This window comes from Rhinolophus hipposideros (genome assembly GCF_964194185.1).
Source record: "Rhinolophus hipposideros genome assembly, chromosome: 7".
NCBI classification, from domain to species: domain Eukaryota; kingdom Metazoa; phylum Chordata; class Mammalia; order Chiroptera; family Rhinolophidae; genus Rhinolophus; species Rhinolophus hipposideros.
In genome coordinates this window covers 82324735-82346952 of record NC_138053.1, presented here as the reverse complement: position 1 = coordinate 82346952, position 22218 = coordinate 82324735, and positions in this window count along the sequence as shown.

Here is a 22218-nt window from a genome sequence, read left to right as displayed (position 1 = left end):
TTTTGACTCTGATATTAATTTTTATGTCATTTGGCATGCTTTGCTATGCTTAACTCTCTATTAATTAGTATTAATTAATCAAATTTATGTATAATAAGAAAATGATACTTTATATTTTATTTTTTTTACTTTACTTTGTTTTATCTTTCCCACCTCCCTTCCCAGTACATTTTAAGATAGTTTCCAATTCTACCCTTTATGATGGAAATATATTTTTCAAAAGTCTTAATGGAGAAATGCATCATTAAAATGATACTTTATTAATGTTATGCTGAAAATGCTGTAAGAACTTATAGAACAAGCTATCATAGTATTAATACTATATTAAGCTGAATTTTGACTAAAAAAACAAAAAGGAAATTTCTTTAAGACAGAGATGCTGCTCTCTCTATAGCTATCAGCGGGGAAGCATTCTACAATTACACTTCAATGTGGCCTTTGAATTTATTTTTATACTATCTGCAGAGTTGAGAGTATATTATTAGAAGTTTGGGGAAACAAGCTTTCTAAAAGGAAATACATTTACTGAAGGGAAATATGTTTATATGCAAATCTATCCTCCCCCCCATTACATTAAAGAAAATCTCAGGAAAAGGTATTTTTGGCAAAGGGTGAGCAAAAATCTGTTCCTTGAGCATTACATTTAATATGTTCATCTATAGTTAAAAGGTAGTTTAAATGTTTCAAAATTTGCATATTTTTAGACATGATACCTACCCTCACCCCACTTTTGGCACTCAAAGTGACAGTTAAGAATAGTAGCAGAAAATAAGTGCTTGGAATGCAATTAAATGCAGCATAAATGGATCCTTTTAAAGGATAACAGTTTTAATGGTTACTTAACCTACATATGACTCCATTTTTCCTACAGAAAAATAGGGATAATATTTATAATTCATGAAACTTTTTAGTATGTCACTTCATTAATCTCTCATCCCTTTGTGTAACCCTGAGAGAGAAAAGCTCTAGATAAAACACAGGGGCTATAAGGCTGGCACTCAATTTTAGATATGGGAACTGATACACCCCACGGCTTGAGCTATTGCTATTTAAAGCTGTTACATGAGAGTTGCAATCTTTCACAACAAGCTGGAATTAAATAACCTGGACTTTGGTCTCACTAAGTTACTTAAAAATATAATAAGTTAATGTATAAGAACACACCAAAGCAATTGATATTTTATAATATCAGTGGACTGTAATATGGATTTTGAATGTTATTAGTGTTAAAAGCATTGACTTTAATGAAGAACTTGAAATAGTCTCTTAATAACCATATTGAGATATGACTACTTTTAAATGGCTTTTACTTTGTCCTTGGAATTCATATGATGCATGAGACAGAGTCTTGTTCAGTGTTAACAGAGGATTAGATGAAGGAAATTAATTAAAGCTTCCTTGCAACATTTTCCCCTTGAGCTATTCAATATGCTGAAGCAGTAAGACGGGGTACGATTCTTTCTCTAACTTTACTCATAAAATAACTCAATTGGGTTTAAACACACATCTTCTTTTTTAATTAGATCATAATTTTCTACTTGTCTCTCTAACCTGACCCCTTTGAGCCACCGCCACCTCTGTGATTGTAATTACCTTTTTACTTCCAATAATGGGACCGCCACAAAGTGTGTCCATGTGTTTCAGAGTCTACTAACTCACTTTTTGAGACCTGTCTTCAATTGAGATGACAAATTTAAATAGGTTAGGGACATCTGTTTAACTAATCCCCTGGACAAATAAGTAACTAAAATGAACTGAAACCATAGCTGTCAGTTATATTCTATGATATTAGAGGGAACACAGATCTATGAATCTTTTCAAACACTGTTTGTACTTTAATAACTGTAATAATCAATTTTCAACTTCATGGTTTATAAAAAAAGTAGAATTTTTTTATAAAAAATAGAATTTTTTAATAAAAATTTTCTTTTTTTATGAAAAATAGAATTTTTGTCTTTAAATTTTACAAATTGTGATTTCCTCTTTTTTTAAAAACATTGATACAAATGCATTAATTTTTAGCTATCAAAAACAATTACTTATAATGAATTATAAGAGGAAATAATATTCACTGAGAAAAATTTACTTTCCTTTCTTCAAAAAAAAAGAACATTTGACTATGGCAATGGCATATGAAAAGTAAATTGGGATATAACATTTCTTTAAAATTTATATCAAATTTAATGCTGTCAGGTAAATAAATATAAAATTCAGAGTTCCTTACCTACTAATCTCAATCAAATAAAAATCTCAACCTTTAAAATCTTATGATGCCCTTTTCATGTCAGGGATAAAGATTCAAAGTTATCCCTCTAAAACTAGGACTAGACTGTAGAGTCCTTCCCTTTTTTTGTTATTAATGTATTATTTTTCTACTCAAGATTTCCATGAGAAAAGAAAACCACCCTGAAAACTAGGAACATGACTTCTATTTAAAATAATTATTTAGAAAATCAGAACTAGATGATCAGTCGCATGGCTGAATTACTAATGCTCTGTGATCAAAATAGAAATCAAAACTTGTTCACATAGACAAATTTAACTGTCTTTAAAATACTGATACACTAATTAACACACGTATGTGTATATGTGCACGTACGCATATGTGCACAGCCTCATGTACGCACCAACACTTTATCCAAATAGTTAATATACTTTGCTGATTGAATTATGGTCATAACTCTATGAGAAAGCCAGTGTTATTCTTCATTAAGTTGGACTATATTTGCTGAAATTAAAATAATGAAACTGACTACAGTGACAAATTTTACCTATTTTTTAACACTGATACGCCAATATAAAAACCCACTGTTTATATGGTTAACATATTTGTTTTATCCATTATTTTAATCACAGTTAGTTTCATTCTTCTTCAAGTCAGATCCTTTCAAATTTTGAATCAATCGTGCTAATAAATCTGATGTCTAAGATTAAACAAGTAAAATAAGTCAAAAATCAAATTTGACCAAGTGTAATGCATTCGGTGTTTTTCAGGATTATGACAATTAAGACAGATGACAGCTACAGTTCTAAAATAAAGTCCTGCATAGGCAACATTTAATAAGATTCAGAAATATTATAACACATTTATGCAAAATTTTACTCAAATTATTGTGAGAATGACATAGTAATTCAATTGTCTTAAATATATGCATAACATGTTACTATGAAAACGACAGGAAACATTTAAATCTCACAAAATTTAAATGATTTATCTTACTTTGCATAATAATAAAAGTTGTATTTTACCGATGTACTATGTTTTAAAAATGTTAATTGCAAAATTTCAATATTTCTTGTAGGAAAACATAACCTTGTTTATTTTGTGGAGTTTCTGATCCATAGGTAAAGAGCTAAATTACAAATGCAAAATTTATATTCTTTTCTTGGACATCAAAGAAAATAAAGTTCACCTAAATCACAAAAAAATATGTGATTAATAAAGATAGTGACCAATTAATAAAGATAGTGTCTTATGACATCTAAGTACATCATTTACCGTAAAATTCAGGTAGTAAGTTGACAGCTGATAGGAGCCTCAAATACAGAGGTATTTCCTTAGTGTTTGCCTAGACTTAGGTGGACAGTCTAGTAGTATGAGATTTCCAGCAGTTACTGTGACTTGAATTCATCAGTCCTTTACAGTGGGACTTGTCAATATATAGTCTTTCCAGCACTTTCATCAGAACTAGCAGGAATATTTATTTCAAATGTGAATTCCTAGGGCCCACTAAAGACCAGATGAATCAGAATCTATTGGTAGAGTATGGATTCGCATTTTAATGACTTTTCCAATTGATCTTTATAGATGTTAACTTTGAGAATGCATGCAAATTCTTAAATCCAAGTAAAGAATATATGAAATACATATCACATCACACAGTGGATGGGCACAAATAGGACTAGGTGACCACATGCTAATAAAATCATTTATATAGTAATTATAACCTGCTTCACACACTGAGAGTACAAATGAGGTAGATTAGAAGACTCAGAGTGTGCCAAGGTCATGGATCTTCTCTTAGACTTGGTGATATTCAAGCTTTCCTGAAGAGTTTCACAGGGTGCTGAGTAAACTGTAGAAAATTATGTCTTAACACAAACTATAGAATGAGGACCTCTTAAGGCAGAGGTCTGATAATAAATACATTTAACTATCCTGTCTGGTTTCATTTATCAACAAAGAAGTTTGGGCTATACTTCCTACAGTATTCCCAGGCTGGGATTACAAAATAATCGTGACAACTTTGACCTTAATTGTTAAGGTTCTGAATTTCTAGTGTGGTATTCATTTATAATGCCCTTAATACAATCATTTTATTTTATTTTATTTTTTAGATTATGGCCCTAATATCTATTAATACCTTCTATGCTCTTACTTTTTAGTTACAAAGGATTTACTGTGCTTGTATTTGCCTAGGATCATGTTTAATGAAAAACCATTAATGTACTCAATATTTGTACAGTATAATTTGTGAGCTGTCTAATAATTTTTCCTGCGTGAATTCTCCAAAGTTTCTTTGCATATACAAATGCATTAATATCAGTTAAAGAGGATACACATATTTTCCACAAATTTAGTATCTTGAAATATTTGTATTCATTATGGCATCAGATAGACAGACCTGGAAATAATTATTCTTATTAACACTAACACAAATGTGAAGATTTGAAGCTTATAATTTAGAACACATTTTAATGAACCCAAATGAAAACAGAAAAACTAAAATCAGTCCTCTCTCAATTGAGGAAATGATTATACAACTCTTTAAAAATAACCGTAAAATTCCATGTACACATTTAGAATTCATTGTGATGTAAAACATTGTGATGTAAAACAAACAAACAAACAAACAAACAAACAAAAAGCAATTCCTTAAAAGATTATCTTTTAAGAAATAGATGGGGTTTAGAGTGGATTGTAAGTACAACCAGCCACCTCGCCCATTCTTTGCCACTGTTTTCTGTGATGAGAAGCAGAGAACACAAAAGACAGCACTATATTCTGGTATTGCAAGAGAAAGAGGAGAAGATTTGGTTGATGCATGTTATACCAGGCATGTCGTGGAGACCAAATATGTCACTATCTATACAATAAATTACTTGGCTTAGTAGGATCTGTGTTGATTATTATAAATAAAATAAATGAAAGACACTACTCAGTAATAGATATTAGTTGCTATATTTCTTTTAAAAATATCTTCTTTTTTACTAGCATTAAATATTTGATTTCTTAGGAGTTTGATATTGGTGACTTTAGTCTCATACGTAGTGGAGTTACCAGGTTGTGACCAAATGATGCCCACTCTAATATTCAGACATGCTTTGGCACATCTAAATTATGATAAGGAAGGTTCTTCCAGAACATGGAGGTTCTCTTTTAGCAGGAATTGAGGGATGAGAACTTACTATGAATAAAGTGGAAATGGAGACTGGAAAGGTTAATTTGGTCAGCAGAGAAGATGAGTTTGAAAACACATACTGTCATTCCCAATCTTCTGAGCTCAGACTGCAAATACATATGAATGTTTGGTATTAAGTAAATTGATATGAAGAAAAACATCGAATTCTTAATCTGTAATTTACAAGTGAAATTGAAAAATAAGATACTACCTACCATTGGTGACGATGGAAGTGTTGTTTGTGAGAAGGGTTGCTGTATAGGTTATAACAGCACCTTTGATAACAAAAATATTGGTCTTGTGGTGGTAATGGAACTTTAAAACTTACTAGATGTGGAATCCAGCTCTCTGAATATATGTACGTATAAGGAAAACCAATTATTCCTTAAAACACCTACATAATATCACTTTCTCCCCTATTAGATCTTCTATTGTTAATATGTATTTTCATTGGAAGGTCTTTTGAGTAGTTCCTGTTTTTAAGTGAAAAGAGCCTAGACCATAATAGGAAATCTTCAAAAACCTAAGGAAAATATTTTAATCAGAATCATTTCTTATATAAGAAGAAGGGACTGGAACCACATCAAGTCACTGGTGAATTAGAACAAACAATAAATGCCATAGGAGTAGAAAATCAGGCATTGAAAGTAAGAAAGGCAAGTTTCATCAAGGTTTGTTCTTAGATTATATATACCCAGAGTCCATATGACACTTTTAATTTTGTTTTAATTGACAACACATTTTCTATATTTAAAGAAATTGTATAATTCATATTAAAAACATTTATTTGAAATGTCTTACATAGTATTCTTACACTTCCTGAAATGGTACAGTTTATCTTTAGTTATTGTATTCCTTCTCTACCCTCAAGTAAAAAAAAAAAAAAAATGCATAAAACACCTTATTATATTCTTATTGCTTTTAAATTTTTAGAAAAATCTAAAATTATGACTCAAATAATTATTTGACCCATAGGAATAAATTTATTATTTTATCAGACTAGTTTTTGGAGATGTTAGCTACTACTTAGTAATTCTGTTTTTTTCTCATTCTTTCCATTTTAATTCTTCTCCTCTTTTAACGTAACTTTATAGTTCTGTCATCCTTTAGCTCACAAGAATAAGTGTGGCATTTGTAAATATCAAGTAATATGTGTAATAGCTTTACTAAACATCTCAGCGCCAGTTTGTTGCAAGAGATTTATAAATCACATTTTCATTAAAAAGAGAAAGAATCAACACCATATGTTCTGCTAAATCCTACGCAGCTGCTGCCACAGCAGCTTAATAATGTGTAAAGTAGAAGGCATTCAGTACGTCGTGTGATATACAGGAGTGTAACTTCTCTCAAATGTTGTGATTTTTTAATATTAAGATTAAGATCTAAGAAAGCATGGGAAAATAAAATAACTTAGAAGTGTTAACATTTATTTTATAGACAAGACAGTTCTCTTTGAATCAGAAGCTAAATGAGTATCTGTAAGTTAAATTAGAATAGCCAAGTACTCCTGAAATTGAAATAGAAAAGCAGACCCAAAGAGGAATGTTGTGTATTAATGCAACTCCTCTAGTAATCTTAACTTTATTGCAATGTACTTACTGTTTGCCTAAATATCAATCTACTTGGCATTTTTATTACAATTCTGCAAATGGAAAGAGAGCAAATGAACCATTTACTGCCTTTATTTTCTAAGTATAATCATGTTTTTGTTTTCCATTCAATGATAGTCAACTTTTTTTCCCCTTCCAACATAAAACATTCTTGAGTGTTAATGATCAGTTTTGGTAAGAGCTTGATATTGTACCCTATAGTCATTTATATTACAATGTACATAATGCCAGAATCAGTTATTTATAAACTTTAGTTGAGAGGTTAGGAAAAAAATACCTTATTATAAAACTTTACATATTTTAAATAATGATGATGAGCCAGCCATATATGAGACAAACACTACCCTACATATGCATCTTAAAAATACTGGATTTAAAATAACAACATTGAAGGAGGAAAATCATTTCTAAAAGCACCATAAAACAAAGCTTAGTAATTTTTTTTTTAAATGTACATCTTCGCTAGGAAAATACATGCTACTCTTCAATTCAAAAGAAACACCTCATGAAGATGATGATGAATTTTTCTGTCGTAATATAAATACAAATTTGCATTATTTCTGCATATGTCATGATAAAAACAGAATGAGCTCATGAATTAGTATGAAAAACATATTTCCTTGCCAAAGAAATGACAGGCAGATATTTTCCTTCTAGTGCAGGACATTTTAAGAATAATCTCTACACCAATATTCCTAATGAATATAGACAAAGAATCTTCAAAAAATACTAGCAAAATGAATCCAACGACATAGCCAAATAATTATATATGACCAATTGGGCTTCATCCAAAGATTGCATTAACAATTTAATATATGAAAACTATCAATGTAACACATTATATTAATAGATTAAAGGATGAAGCACATTATCATCTCAATAAACACAGAAAAAGAATTTGAACAAACTTAACACCCTTTCATAATAAAAGCACTCAAAAGCTAGGAATGAAAATAAAATTCCTGAAATTGTTAAAGGATACCTATGAAAAACTAACAGGTAATATCAAAATCGGTGGCCTAAATTAAGGAAAAATACATTTAAGATAGACTAAAAAGTGAATAAAATTCCTCAGAAAAAAATTGTGAAAAAAATATAAGACTATGGGTAGAAAACTGCAAAACATTGTGGGAAAAATTAAAGAAAATGTAATAAATGAAGAGGTAATCCAAATTCATGTATATGCCATGTCTATTATTACATGACAATATTCAAATAGATTTACAGATTCAATGAAATCACTATTGAAATCTAAGATTTCCTCCCGCCCTCCCAAAATTGACAAGGTGATTTTAAAATTCACATGAAATGCAAGGGGAACAGAACAGACAAATGCCCTTTAAAAAAGGCGGGGCGAGTAATGATGCAGGCTTCAGACTGTTTGGTTTCCAAACTTAAACCAAAGCTGCAATAATCTAGACTTTTAGTGTTAGCATAAGGATATCCACATAGACCAGTGGAATAGAATTTGGAGTCCAGAAATAAATCTTTGTATTTATAGTCAATTAATGTTTGAGAAGGCTGCCAAAATAATTCAATAGAGAATGAATAGTTTTTTTTCATAAAAATATAATGATGCAATAAGTTATTCACATACAATGAATGTAGTTTGACCACTTCCTCACACCATGCATTGACATTAACTCAAAATTGACCATAGGCCTAATTTAAGAAAATTAAAAAAAAAAGTCATAGGAGTAAATCTTCACAGTTTTGGATTAGCAATGATTTTTTAGACATGACACCAAAAACACAAACAACCACAAAAATAGTAGATAAATCTGACTTCATAAAAATTAAAAAAAAAAAATTCTGCAAAAGACACCATCAAGAAATTGAAAATACAGTGGGTGATATTTGCAAATCATATATCTGATAAGAAATGTATAGTCGACTACAAAAAGAGGTATTACAATTCAATTACAAAAGATCACCAAACAAAAATGGGCAGAGACTCTTAACTGATACAACTCCAAAACATACAGGAGACAATAAACATGCAAAGATGCTCACCATCATTAGCCATTGTGGAAATGTAAATAAAAATCACAACGAGATTTACTTAATACCCAGTATTTAATACCCAGTAGGATGACTAAAACCAAAAAGACAGATCATAATATGTTGACAAGGATACTGAGATATTGATGGTAGGAATGTAAAATGGTGTAGACTCTATGGAAAACAGTGGCTGCTTCTCAAAATGTGTCACATAGAGTTACCATATACCAGAAATTCCTTTCCTAGGTATTTTTCATAGGTATATACCTATGAGTGAAACATATATCCACCAAAACTTATATTCCCATTTTCGTAGCGGCATAGTTTATAATAAACAGTAATAACAAGCAAAATGTCCATCAACTGATGAATAGGCAATTAAATTTGGTATATCCACACAATGGAATATTATTCATAATAAGAAGGAATTCAGTACTGATATATGCTACAATATATAAGTACCACGAAAAATTTTTGCTAGATTAAAAAAGACTTTCACAAATGCCACTTATTATATAATCCCATTTGTAGAATATAATTAAATTAGTAATCCACAAAACAGGACATATTAAAATATTCAAATGTACGAAAAAATAAAAAAATTCGCTTTTAAATAACACTTGAAACAAAAACTCTTAAGGAAAATAGAAAACATTGTAATTGAATAAAAATGAAAACACAGTGTATCAAAATTTGTTGAGTAGTACAGCTAAAGCAGTCTTGTAAATTGTGACTGCTAGTGCTTACATTGGGGGGAAAAAGAGGTATGAAAACAATGACTTAACCTTTTCTCTTAAAATTCTAGGAAAATAAAATTAAACCCAAAGACAATCAAAGAAAAAATTTAAAAGGTAAGAATTGAAATTTAAAAAAATAGATAATTTTATTTATAATAATTAAATAAAAATAAAAAATAGAAAATGCAATGAAACAAAAATCTGTAAACTCAAAATAGGTTTCATTAAATTGAATTCTGTAACAGATGAGTCATGGAATTCACATCACCTTTATTTATGTTCTTTCATCTCTGATGTTTCACCTTCTCTTAAAGGCTTAGGTCAGCCCCACCATATAATCTTCCTTCTGATTCACACACAGTCAGTTTATTAGTAAACTAATCACAACAGTAATATTTCATCACATTCACAGACTGCACCTTACACTCAAGGGGGAAAATTATGTACATCAGTTACATCATGGGTCAGGAATCTTGGGGAAATATCTTCCCTATAACAGGATTTAAATACAGAATTAGCTACCAGGATTCGTTTTTGTAGTTATTTTGTGTGCTATTTTCATAATATACATTAATCATTTCAAGTGTTCTTTAAGTATTAAAAAATTAAACCCAATTTTAGGTATATACCAATTTTATCAAATATTTTAGTCTCAAAGCCTCTCCTTCATCCTCATTTCTAGTAGCAACACCCAAAGTAAGTCACTGTCCTGATTTCTGACAATATGGATTACTTATCTCAGGCAATTTTGAAAATCATTTCTGGAATATTTATATCTTTCCTTTTTTCTTTTTTTTTTTGGGGGGGGGGCAGGAAGGAAGGCGCTGGCTGGCTTTCCAGGAGACTGTCTCTGGGTGGTACATGTGAGCCTAATTGGTTTATTAGCCGGGTGCAGACACATCTTGCTCCTGCAGCAGAGAAATGCTTACATGACCTTGGGATAGCCAGGCTGGGAGGGGTAGGGAGAGAAGGGGGCAAACAGACTTCCAGCTTCTGCCTTGGTCTTTCTACAACCTTTTCAGAACAGCCACAAGCCCTGCACCTGGGGCTGTGTGAGTCTGGACAGATCACTCACCTTCTCTGGTGTCCCCTTATGTAAAAGGCGAAGGTTGAATCAGGTGATTCTAAGGCTTTGCATTCCACAAACCAACTCCCTGTATGAGTCAGGGAGGAAAACTGTTACCTGGCAGGAAGCAGATGGCATACCACCAAGCAGGGCAATTAAGGGAGTTTACAAAGATGTGGGAGGGGAACCAATAGGAGAGGGTGACACAGGGCACTGGTAGGGCCATAAGGGCTGAAGGGAGGAAGTGGTGTTTCCAGAGCCAGTGAACAGGATCCATGAGCAAGGGTGCCTGGCAAAAGCAGGGAATGTAGGCAGAGAGACACAGCCAATAGAGGGAGCTGGTGAGTAAATACCCACTTCAGATGCCAGTTATAAGTAGAGGGTGCCCACACTTCCGTCTGACTTGGTTATAAATTCGGGATTCCCATGACTGCCTCCTCTCTCCTGTCTTCTAATCGCGCAATAGTGCCTCCACTGACCACACCAGGCCAGAAGCAGTAGGGCAGAGGGTTTGGATGGTGTGATCCGGGTCCCAGCCTCCTGGACCCAGAGCAGGATAGAGAAGGGCTAAGAATGAACTTAGAGGGTACTATGATCTGTTTTTTACTCAGCACTTCTGACACCAAATATGTGGGTTTTCTCACACCAACCAATTTTCCAACTCTCTGGACACCACTGGGAGTCCTACAGTTGAATTCGGTTCTGACACTAACTACCTGGAGTTAGTCCAGACCCCACAACTAAAGGGTTCAGTCCAACAAGACTGCCCCCACTGCAGAGGCCAGTTATAAGTAGAGGGTGCCCACACTTCTGTCTGACCTGGTTATAAATTAGGGATTCCCATGACTGCCTCCTCAGTTTCAATAGTTTACTAGAATGGCTCGCAGAACTCAGTTTCCCAAGTATTAAGGAGTTGTGATAAAGGATTCAGCTCAGGAACAGCAAAATAGAAGCGATGCATAGGGCAAGGTATGGGGTAGGGTGCATAGAACTTCCATGCCCATTCAGCGCACCACTCTCCTAGCATGTCAATGTGTTCACCCACCTGGAGGCTCTCTCTTTCCTTCTTTCCAATTCCTCCAATATTGATATCCCATTCTTCTCTCACAAAGCATAACAACAACAACAACAACAACAACAACAACAACAACAACAACGTGTTTTTTGTGTGTGTGTGTGTGTGTGTGTGTGTTTTAGAGAAACTAAGAATGAGCCTTAAAATTAGTACAGAAGCAACGTCATTTACCTGTAGTGTTACAACTATCTACTCAGCACCATTCCTTATCCCAGAGTTATGCCACCTCGTGTTATGCTCTAAGATTTATAGTTAATTTCATCAAGTGTTTGCAATGCCAAATAAATTCACAAATATTAAGAGTGCAGATAGCGTATAGGACGTCATTGTTGTTGCTTGTTTTCCTACATCGAGTAACAATATCTTTCCTGCTAATACAGAAAAATTGAGAGATAAATATAGTCTCTAATAATATTTACATATTTAAAAATTTGATAAGGTTATCTTGTAATAAGTATTATTTGTTCTTGACTTTCCCTCTAATTATCACTGAACAAGATTCAGCCTTAAATATACCCTGATGGAAGGAGAACTGACTCTGGGTGGTGAACACACAATGTGATATATAGATGATGTTTTACAGAATTGTACACTTGAAACCTATGTAACTTTACTAACAATTGTCACCCCAATAAACTTTAATTAAAACAAACAAAAAAGATTCAGCCTTTATTTCATAATTTCAGATGAGTCAATATTACTAAACTCAGTGGTTGTTAATATGTTCACTTGACTCCCATAAGTCTGATGTCAATAATAAACATGAGAAAGAGGCAAATGAAAGGGAGTAAGAGGATAAATTTGAAAATATCAATAAGAGTGAGAAGTTGCAAAATATTGGTAAAATAAGAAGGAAAATGTCTACACTGCTTGAAAATCTTGCTGTGATTGAGAGTGATTAATGTCTTGGTAAGTATTTTGGATGTTGGTTAATTTATGAGGATAATGTATAATTTTTACCTTCTTAAAGATCCTGGTGATCCATTGGGTTTATCAAAACCCTACATTTGTTTTAGTATTCATAAATCCAGGCTTCAGAAATTATAGTTCGTTCTATTAAAAATGTGTCCTTTTGTTTTGTTGATGGTTATTTAGAAGCCTTCATAACAAAACTGTATGTTAGTATGAAAATACATTTCATTACATGAAGATACCCAAATTTATACCAGTGTATAAAGTTACATACCTTGTATAATGCTCTAAGATTTATAGTTTATAATTTTTAATTTGTTTTCGTGATATTTATGATTTTCTATTCATTATTTAATTTTTCTTTTCTATTGATTAATTTTATACTCTTTCATTATTCTCTTCTGAAACTTTACTTTGTTTTTAAGATTCTCTGACTACATTATTATTACACATTTTCATTTAGGTCTATTTGGTCATCTAAACCCTAGTTTCTCAAAAGACTGAATGGAGCTTCTATTTTAACTACATCAGGGATCAAACTCTTAACTGATATTACTAAGAGTACTGTGCAATAAATCTCATGCAAATATATCGTTGTCTCAGACTTGATTTCCAGAGGACCTCATTCTAATCGAGCTTCTAATTCGTCCGAGCCTTTCCTTTCCTATCCAACTACCACAAACTCTTGCTATTTCTGACAACCAACCTTGAACTCTCTACTTTGCACCTCAGCAATCATCACTGATAACCATTAAGAAAAATAAATAAATAAATAAGTACACCGAGATCCTGTCTTTGTGGCAGGAATACACCTACCTCTAACAGTTGACAGATAATACCTGTGGATCAGGCAGAGGGTGAAAGACTGAGTGTGATCCCATCCTCTAGTTCATCTATTTGATTATGTAAGGGACTTCTAACTGCCTGATTCTAGTGGCAACAAGGCAAAATGATGCAAGAAGTAATACTGCATCTTTCCCATGTTTCAAAAAAACCCTCAAAAACACAAAACAAGACAAACAAGCAAGCAAAAGATCAGTTAAACAAAAACTGGAATAGATAATGCATCCAGAAATTTAAAACATCAAAAATTTAAAGAGGTTTACACATGCTTGTGTCATTTAGAAGCAGCGTAAAAGTCTACTAAGTATTATATTTAAACTAGGAATGTCTACAGAATTTCCCTTCCTATCACTTCCTCTGAATTGTATTTTGCAAACTGATCCCCACAGAAATCCTAAAATATATATCATTTTATCACAGTTGGCTTTTATAACCTCCCTATTATATCTAACTAATTTATAAATAAAGAAACCGATTTTTAAACAAGTGTCATTATGTCAAAATGTATGTCATTGTATTTAATTGTTTGGAGTGAAAGAGAACATCCATCTTGAAGTTCCTTCAAGAAATGTCCTTTAAATTCTAGGTCACCATGCATCACACAATGGTTAAGACTGTAAAAAGAGAATATCAAACTTTTGGCATTTTGAAGCATAATAAATTTGGAATTTGTAAGAAAATTCTGAGGTAACCTTTAGAGTAAAATACATGATTCGAATTAGTTGAGCATCTCAGAAAGAGTTGCCCATGTGAGGAATAAAATGGGAAAAGACACAGTTGCAATATAAATAAAGTGTGTGTGTGCGTGTGCGTGTGTGTGTGTGTGTGTGTACGTATGCACGGCATGCAGAGGGAGGTACAAAGGGGAGAAGTACTAACAAACACAAACACTTAACTAGAGGTATCGGTTCCTGTTCTTAAAAAATAAGCATGACCCTAAAATCCTCACTCTGCCAGTTATAGAAAAGATGCCTAAGGGATTTAGTTCAATGACAAAGGCACTCCATAATAATGGCATTTTGTAAAACGAATTATAGCAGGCTCACGAGCTCAGGATAGAGCCAACTGAAGGTACTGGGGGTGAATAAACACTGCTGAAGGAATCAAAGCCTTGAAGTATGGAGGAAGGGCAGACTGGACATGACATACAGTGGTAAGATAAATGCTTTGGGAAAGAAAGAGGCACAGGCGCAATGGAAACAACTTTTATGACCATTACATTTGTGTGGTTAGGAGAAAATTAAAATGTAAATATTTTGAACCATCTTTGACTACATAACTAGAGAAGCAAAAGAAGCACTGGTTGTAAATATGAGGGTAGTTACCTCGAAGGGAATAGTTGAAGTCATAAAAGTAGATAAACAAATTGGGAGAAGGATTCAATGAGAAGAACGAAACCCTGAGCTTACATTATTCTTTGAACGATATTCTCAGAGAAAAAGTCACTCACTACTCAACAAAAACTTGCTTACTAGTGAGAAACCTGTGCCATAGCATACTGCCCCTAGAGTCTGCACTAAAGAAAATAAATGGTTTGAACACTTTTACTACTAGCCCGCCATCTGTTATTAATTGCACTGACTGAGTGAGTGACTATTTGTGCAGCTGCCATAAAGTGAACTAAATTTCAGGAATAAAAATATACGGCATTCATTGAATCAAAAGTAGGCGATAAAATGAAATACATAGAAAGGTATTCATTTTAAATTGCACTTCACTTCTTGGGCTGAAAATACTTTTCATACTTGCAGCAAAATTCATTCAACTATATTTATAATACAAGAGAACAAAACTAGAGAGACATAATTCATAAATTGCAGAGTCTGGGAACTTTCTAGTTGATAAATTTCTAGAACTTGTTGATTAAGGATATCTGTCAGAATCCAGAAATGATGATACTTTTACTTTATGTTTGTTCTAGTATAATAAATCATATCGGTGCATATTTAAGTGAAAAATTTAGAGGATTTACTAATTATTAAAAAAGTATTATGGCCACCAACTATTAAAACTACAATAATGGTGAACTCAGGTCATGTAATCTATTAACAGACTTAGCTTTGCTGGTTAAATTATATAGAAGATAAATAAGAAAACTAACAATATTGATCAATTTTTTATTTCTGAAAGAAATATATCAGAAAATGATCTTGATATTAATGCAAAAACGAGTATTATTGTACCATTGTATAAAGGTTTTGAAAACATTCTCATAATTGCACATGAAATTCACTCTGCTACTACTTCAAATAGTAAAATGGTGAAGAATCATTTACATAATGGACAAATGTAAATTTATTCTACTAGTGGAGAGAAGCTCCCTGCTGTCTTGATTATATTATGCTTTCCTGCTGCTACATGAGCTCACACAAAAGTGAAAAAAATAACATTGTGCAGTTATGAGTTTGAAGCAAAGAAACAGCAGTGTGATGTTTCATTGATTTCTTCACCCCTAAAATCTCAGCTCGTGAATTATCCTTGCTACAGATATTTGACACAAAATCATCTGCTTGCAAGATAAACTATATAGAATGACATATATGAGAATCCAGCTTTAACTGCTAACTTTAAAGAATTTGAGATAAAGAAAATTACATTATATTGTGGTTGCTCATGATTGTTTGTTCAATGAATTGTCACAGAATCCAATTTCCACATTGCCCATTTTCTGTGTAACAAATTGATGCTTTTGTTTCACTTATGCTGAAGTGATATTTCTACAGTCTTAACTCATTATGAAAAGTATTTCCTAAATCACCAGTCTTATGGAGGATGAAACTTAACTGTTTACATGATGATACTTGTTCAGTTTTAATTAGTGACTTTGCAATGAATTGACAGTATGAGAAATCTATTTCTAGTGATATTTATTTCATAACGCGATTGTGTCTCACATAAATAAAATGAAAAACAATCGTAATAAAAGTTAGGAAAAAATACAAAAATAAAATAAAACATTCATTACATAAAGAATCTCTGTGTTCTAGAATTACCTTTTGTCAACTAATACGTAAATCAAATGTTACATCGCCGCTCCCCCATTCTGTGAAGCAAACTTACAAGTGTAGTGGTCATGAGCCATGCTTACCTGCTCTAACATCCTTTGATTTTCATTGATAAGAATTTAGATCTTTGTCAAGTTTCTTAATCTTTTAGTGACTCAAGCTCCTCACCAAAACCAGAAGGAATGAACTTTCTTACCTCATTTATTGTAGTGATAATTAAATAATAATCCCAAGCACTTCAACAATAAGTAGATCAGATGAAGTATCCATTAAACATGACAATTATTATCACCATTTATATTACTACAAGTATCATTGCCATTGGTTTTATTATTGTAAATATATATTGTAAATACATATACACACATATATATACATGTATCTACACATAGATAGATACATGTATATATAGAGATACGTGTGTGTGTGTGTGTGTGTGTGTGTGTATATATATATATATATATATATATATATATATATATATATATATATATATATTTAATTTTCATGGGGATTCTATTCTTACTCAGAAATTGTTTTCCCAGATCAATCTGAAATCACTGTGTTCCCCGATCAATCTGAAATTGAGGCTAATGGTTTGCAACCGTTGACATCCTACCACTAATGTTGAAAATTGTCTTTTTCATTATTAACCTAATTGTCAATAACTTCAATTACATACAGTAAACGATTACTTAAGATTTGGGCATAGGAGGGAAATCATAATCAAACACAAAACAACAAATTACTTAACTATGGAATCTCTGTCATAACTATTGTCCTCAATTTACTCACAGAACCCAATTATCACCTTGTAGCCCATCACAGCTCTTTTGCTTCCATATCTTTTTTTTTCTTATCCCAAGTTACCCCAAATTCTAAACTTTCCAAAGACTAGAGAAGAAACAAAAATTATTTTACATGAAAGGCAAGTTAATCTTTATTATTTCAATTCAGACCACTTGTCATTTGTTGATTTACTTAAATAAAACAAAGAAATCAAATCAACAAACCAAAGATTATATCTACCATCCATCTACCTATTTATCTATCTACTGTGTTTCCCTGAAAATAAGACATAGCCCAACAATCAGCACTAATGTGTCTTTTGGAGCAAAAATTAATGTAAGACCCGGTATTATTAAAAGACCTGGTATATTATATTATATTATAAAGACCCAGTCTTATATTATAGTAAAATAAGACTCGGTCTTATGTAAATTTTTGCTACAAAAGATGTATTAGAGCTAATTGTCCGGCTGGGTTTTATTTTTGGGGAAACATGTTATCTATCTATCATATCCATCCATCCATCCATCCATCCATCCATCCATCCATCTATCATCTATCTATCTATCTATCTATCTATCTATCTATCTATCTATCTATCTATCTATCTATATCTATCATCTATCTATCTAGTCTACAGAGTTGTCAGGCAGGACCCTTTATTGGGAAAGCACACACAGTTCAGTAGCTCTGTGTCACTACCATGACAGTGGCACCTGCCTCCTTTGTCTTTGTTTCTCCTCCTTGTGGTGCTTATCCTGCTCCAAAAACATGTTTTACTCCTTTGTCCTGCTACAAAAACCTTTTTACTCTTATGATAACTTCAATAAATTGTCTAAGACTTATTCATACCATTATAATAAAGTTTCCTTAATCAAATAAGTTTCAAGTATTCTTTGCATAATTCAGACTCCATCACATATAAAAGTTTGTAAATTTGAATTTTTATAATCATGTACTTTATTAGTAGCAATGAGTTTCATTGAGATATATACAGTTCATGATGGGCATCTCAGGCTTCATAACTGGTTAACCACATTAAAGCACTTCATCTCTACTAGGCATGGTAGCAAAAGAAGTAATTTCTCAAAAGGGAAATAATATCTTGAAACTGTCATAGCTGTGCTCCAAAATTCCAAAGTTCTGTTCTGTGAATCATTTATCCCAGCCTGAAAAATGGTCCATACAACCATCCTGTCTTCCACAGACACTTAAAGCAAAACTGGTTCAATTGGGTGATACGGTCCAGGTAGCAGAGCACCTTTTTTTGCAGATGGACTTTTTCGACAGAAATAGTCTTGATCCCAATCACAATGGCCGCTTATCAGGATAAACAGTACATGGGCAAGATTAACACAGTCAAATGAGATATATGTGGTATCCCACTCTAAGGAAGCCCAGAGAGTGTCATAACTTTTCTTAATAGTAGGCAGGGCCAGAGATAGCCACTTGCCTTACAACTTGGAAAGGATATTTCAGCATACCCCGTGAGATAGACTCCTTAGAAATTTCACCAAGATGTCAGATCCCTGAATTTTCTGGGATGCATTTACCAAACTCTGGTAAATCTTACTCAAAATCTCTAGAATAGTTGATGTCTTGTTCATCTGATTCAAATCATTATATCATAAATGTAACGAATATACATGATATCCTTTGAAATTGAGAGGTGTTTCAGGTCATTACAGATTAGACTGTGACAGAAAGCTTAACAGCTGATAGAACCCTGTGCTAGAATAGTATAGAATATTTGTGACCCTGCCTGCTGAAAGCAAACTACTTCTTATATTCTTTGTTAACAAGTATAGATAACAAAAGCATTTTCCACGTCTTTCGCTGCCTATTATGTTTCCAAGTGATATAATGATCTACTCCAGCAATGGAACTAGATCAGTAGCACAACTGGAGTCATTGCATGATTATATTTTCAATACTCCAGTTTCATAATTGTCGTCCATAGCTGTCCTCTGCACAGGGAAACAGCTAAATTGCATTAGCTATGGTAGGAATCCACTTCCACATTTCTTTCTTGTCTTTCAGCAAACTTTTATTGATCGTCTCGTATGTTCAAGGGATGACGGGCTAGCCCTAAATTAAACTTTATTCCTTTTTGTGGAATATTCCCATGACAGCACTGTGTGTGTGTGTGTGTGTGTGAGTGTGTGTGTATGATTGTATTTATTTCCTTGAGATATAATTGACATATAACATTATATCAATTTCAGATGTAGAACATGATTTGATAGTTGTATATATTGCAGAATGATCACCACAATAAGTTTAGTTAACACCACACATACTGATATTTTTGTTGTTGTTGTTATGAGAACTTTAAAGACCTATTCTCTTAGTAAATTTCAAATGTACAATACACTATCACTAACTGTAGTCACCAGGCTGTACATTAAATCCCAAGGATGTAATGCTATTTATCTTACAACAGGAAGTTTGTACCTTTTTACCACCAGCATTTTTAAGTAATGAACCTCATCCTCTCCTCCACCCCTCTAGCGTACCCACTCCCCACCAAACTGATTGACACACACACTCAGCATTTGACATTGAATAGGGGAAGAGGGTCAATTAGCAATGTAACATCTCTAAATGTGGTATTCACACTGTGTAATCTGTAGCTTTTCTAGATCAACATCGGAGTTTTATTAATCAGAATAAATTTTACTAGAAATGTTTCTTTGTTTTAATAAGTGATGTTCAAGTTATGTTGATATCATAGAAATATTATGCAAGCATCTCTGCCTTTGAATATATAGAAGGACCCAATACAATACTCATTTCTGAGTGATGTTATTGGCCCAGAGCTTAGATTCAAATGATTTTAAATCCCTTTAGAAGTTTAAGTGAATCTAGCCCTAAAATAATTTTGTTTTTGTCAGAAATAATACCCTACATAAGTTGTATAAAGGTGGTTAAATGATGGAAAGCAAGGAACTTATTGAATTTCCAAGAACAGATTGTATGAGATTTGCGTCTTCTTACTAATAAATATGTATTTGCTTTAATTTTAGCATCCACATGGTAATAATAAGTTTAGGAGAGAGGAGAACTATAGCTCTCATGCAATGCTATCAGAGGAAGTACAATCTGTCACAAAGAACATTGTTAACTTGGCCTTGTTCAGGTTAATGTACACTAGGAGGGAAGGTGGATCTTGGAAAAAGCAAGCTAAAAGATGATTATGAGATAAAATTGTGTAAGTGTATATAAAAAATATATATCTTAACTCACATTTATCTACTATGAAAGCAATGGAAATAAACAATTACCAAAGACTGAGAAATTTTGAAATAATTCACAGGAGAGACAGATTTAAACTGGGCCTTTATTATTATTATTATTATTATTATTATTATTATTATTATTATTATTATTATTATTTATGGTTGAAGGCAACCTGGAAGTGCAGACCAAGGTGAAGGGGCAGATGATGAAAATTAATGACAGGATCGAAGTGTTCTCTTTGTTGTTGATTTCACAGACCCACCAAAGATTTTTATTTTTTTATTTTTAGTAAACACTTAGAGTCAGTTTAAAGGAAACATATTAAATAATAAAATAGTAACAGAAACTATTACTCAGGCTTAAAAAAGTAAGGAAATCTTTCCATATGTGACAACATGAATGAGCCTCGGAGATATTATGGCAAGTGAAATAAGCCAGTCACAGAGGCATAAATACTGCATGATTCCACCTATTCCACCTATGCGATATTGGAATAAACTGTGGTTGTCAAGGGCCAGGGGAAGGGGAAATAGGGAGTTGTTATTCACCAAGTCTTTCTTGACCATGGAACTCCTGCTCCTCTGTCACTCCTGGCGTATGTTCTATTTTATTTCTTTCTTAGCGTTTTTACCTATGTATAATAATTCTGTTTATTTTTCACATGGTTTTCACAGCTGGTTTCCATTGGCCACACAATAGAAAAATTCAAAAATTCTTTTGAATTCCAGCTATTTGACTTTGTACTTTTTATAATTTGTATTCGAAATAGAATATGCATCTTAGTCTTTAAGTTAGATAGCAGAAGTTAATTTATAATTAAAGCAGTAATCCCTTACTTCACCCTTCCCTGCAAGTAGCCCAATTTCCTAGAGGCAAATTATTTTAAAAGTTTCTATTTTTTACTGCTTCTAAATGCTTACTTAAATAATGTTCTTTTTTTGAAAAATGAAAATTTGACAGAACTAAAGCAAACCATGTGATATTTGAACAAACTTTATGGAGAGGTTAACTAAATTTTTAAAATATGAAGGAGAAGGAAATATTGGCCACTTTATTATGTATCTTTTCTTTACCAACTCAATATAAAATTTATTTATAATTCTTTTTTTTCTCAAAAGTAGTAAAATAAAATTTAATATCATGTAGCAAATGTTTAAGCAGGAGATGAAATATTATCAGACTTTATCTCTAATACAGAGGTAAATCATGTTATGTGTCAAGAAAAGTAGCTCTTATGTGGAGAGAAATTAAATTTAAAGAGATAAATCCAATTAACAAAGGATTCTTGTAACAGACTGAAATGTCAAAACTTAAGATGATTCATTAAAGAGACTAGTTTTGCAACTGTAACAAAATCATCTTCTTCTAAAGTGTTTAGTTTCTTGAAATTTTACTCCAGCAGCTAACTTCATACCTAATTGATAATTAAGAGTAAATAAATGACACCATATATGTATTTTTTAAATGTCGTTAAACGAATGATATCTTATTATAAATACAGGATAATAATGTCAAATGGTTTACACTATAGTATGGAT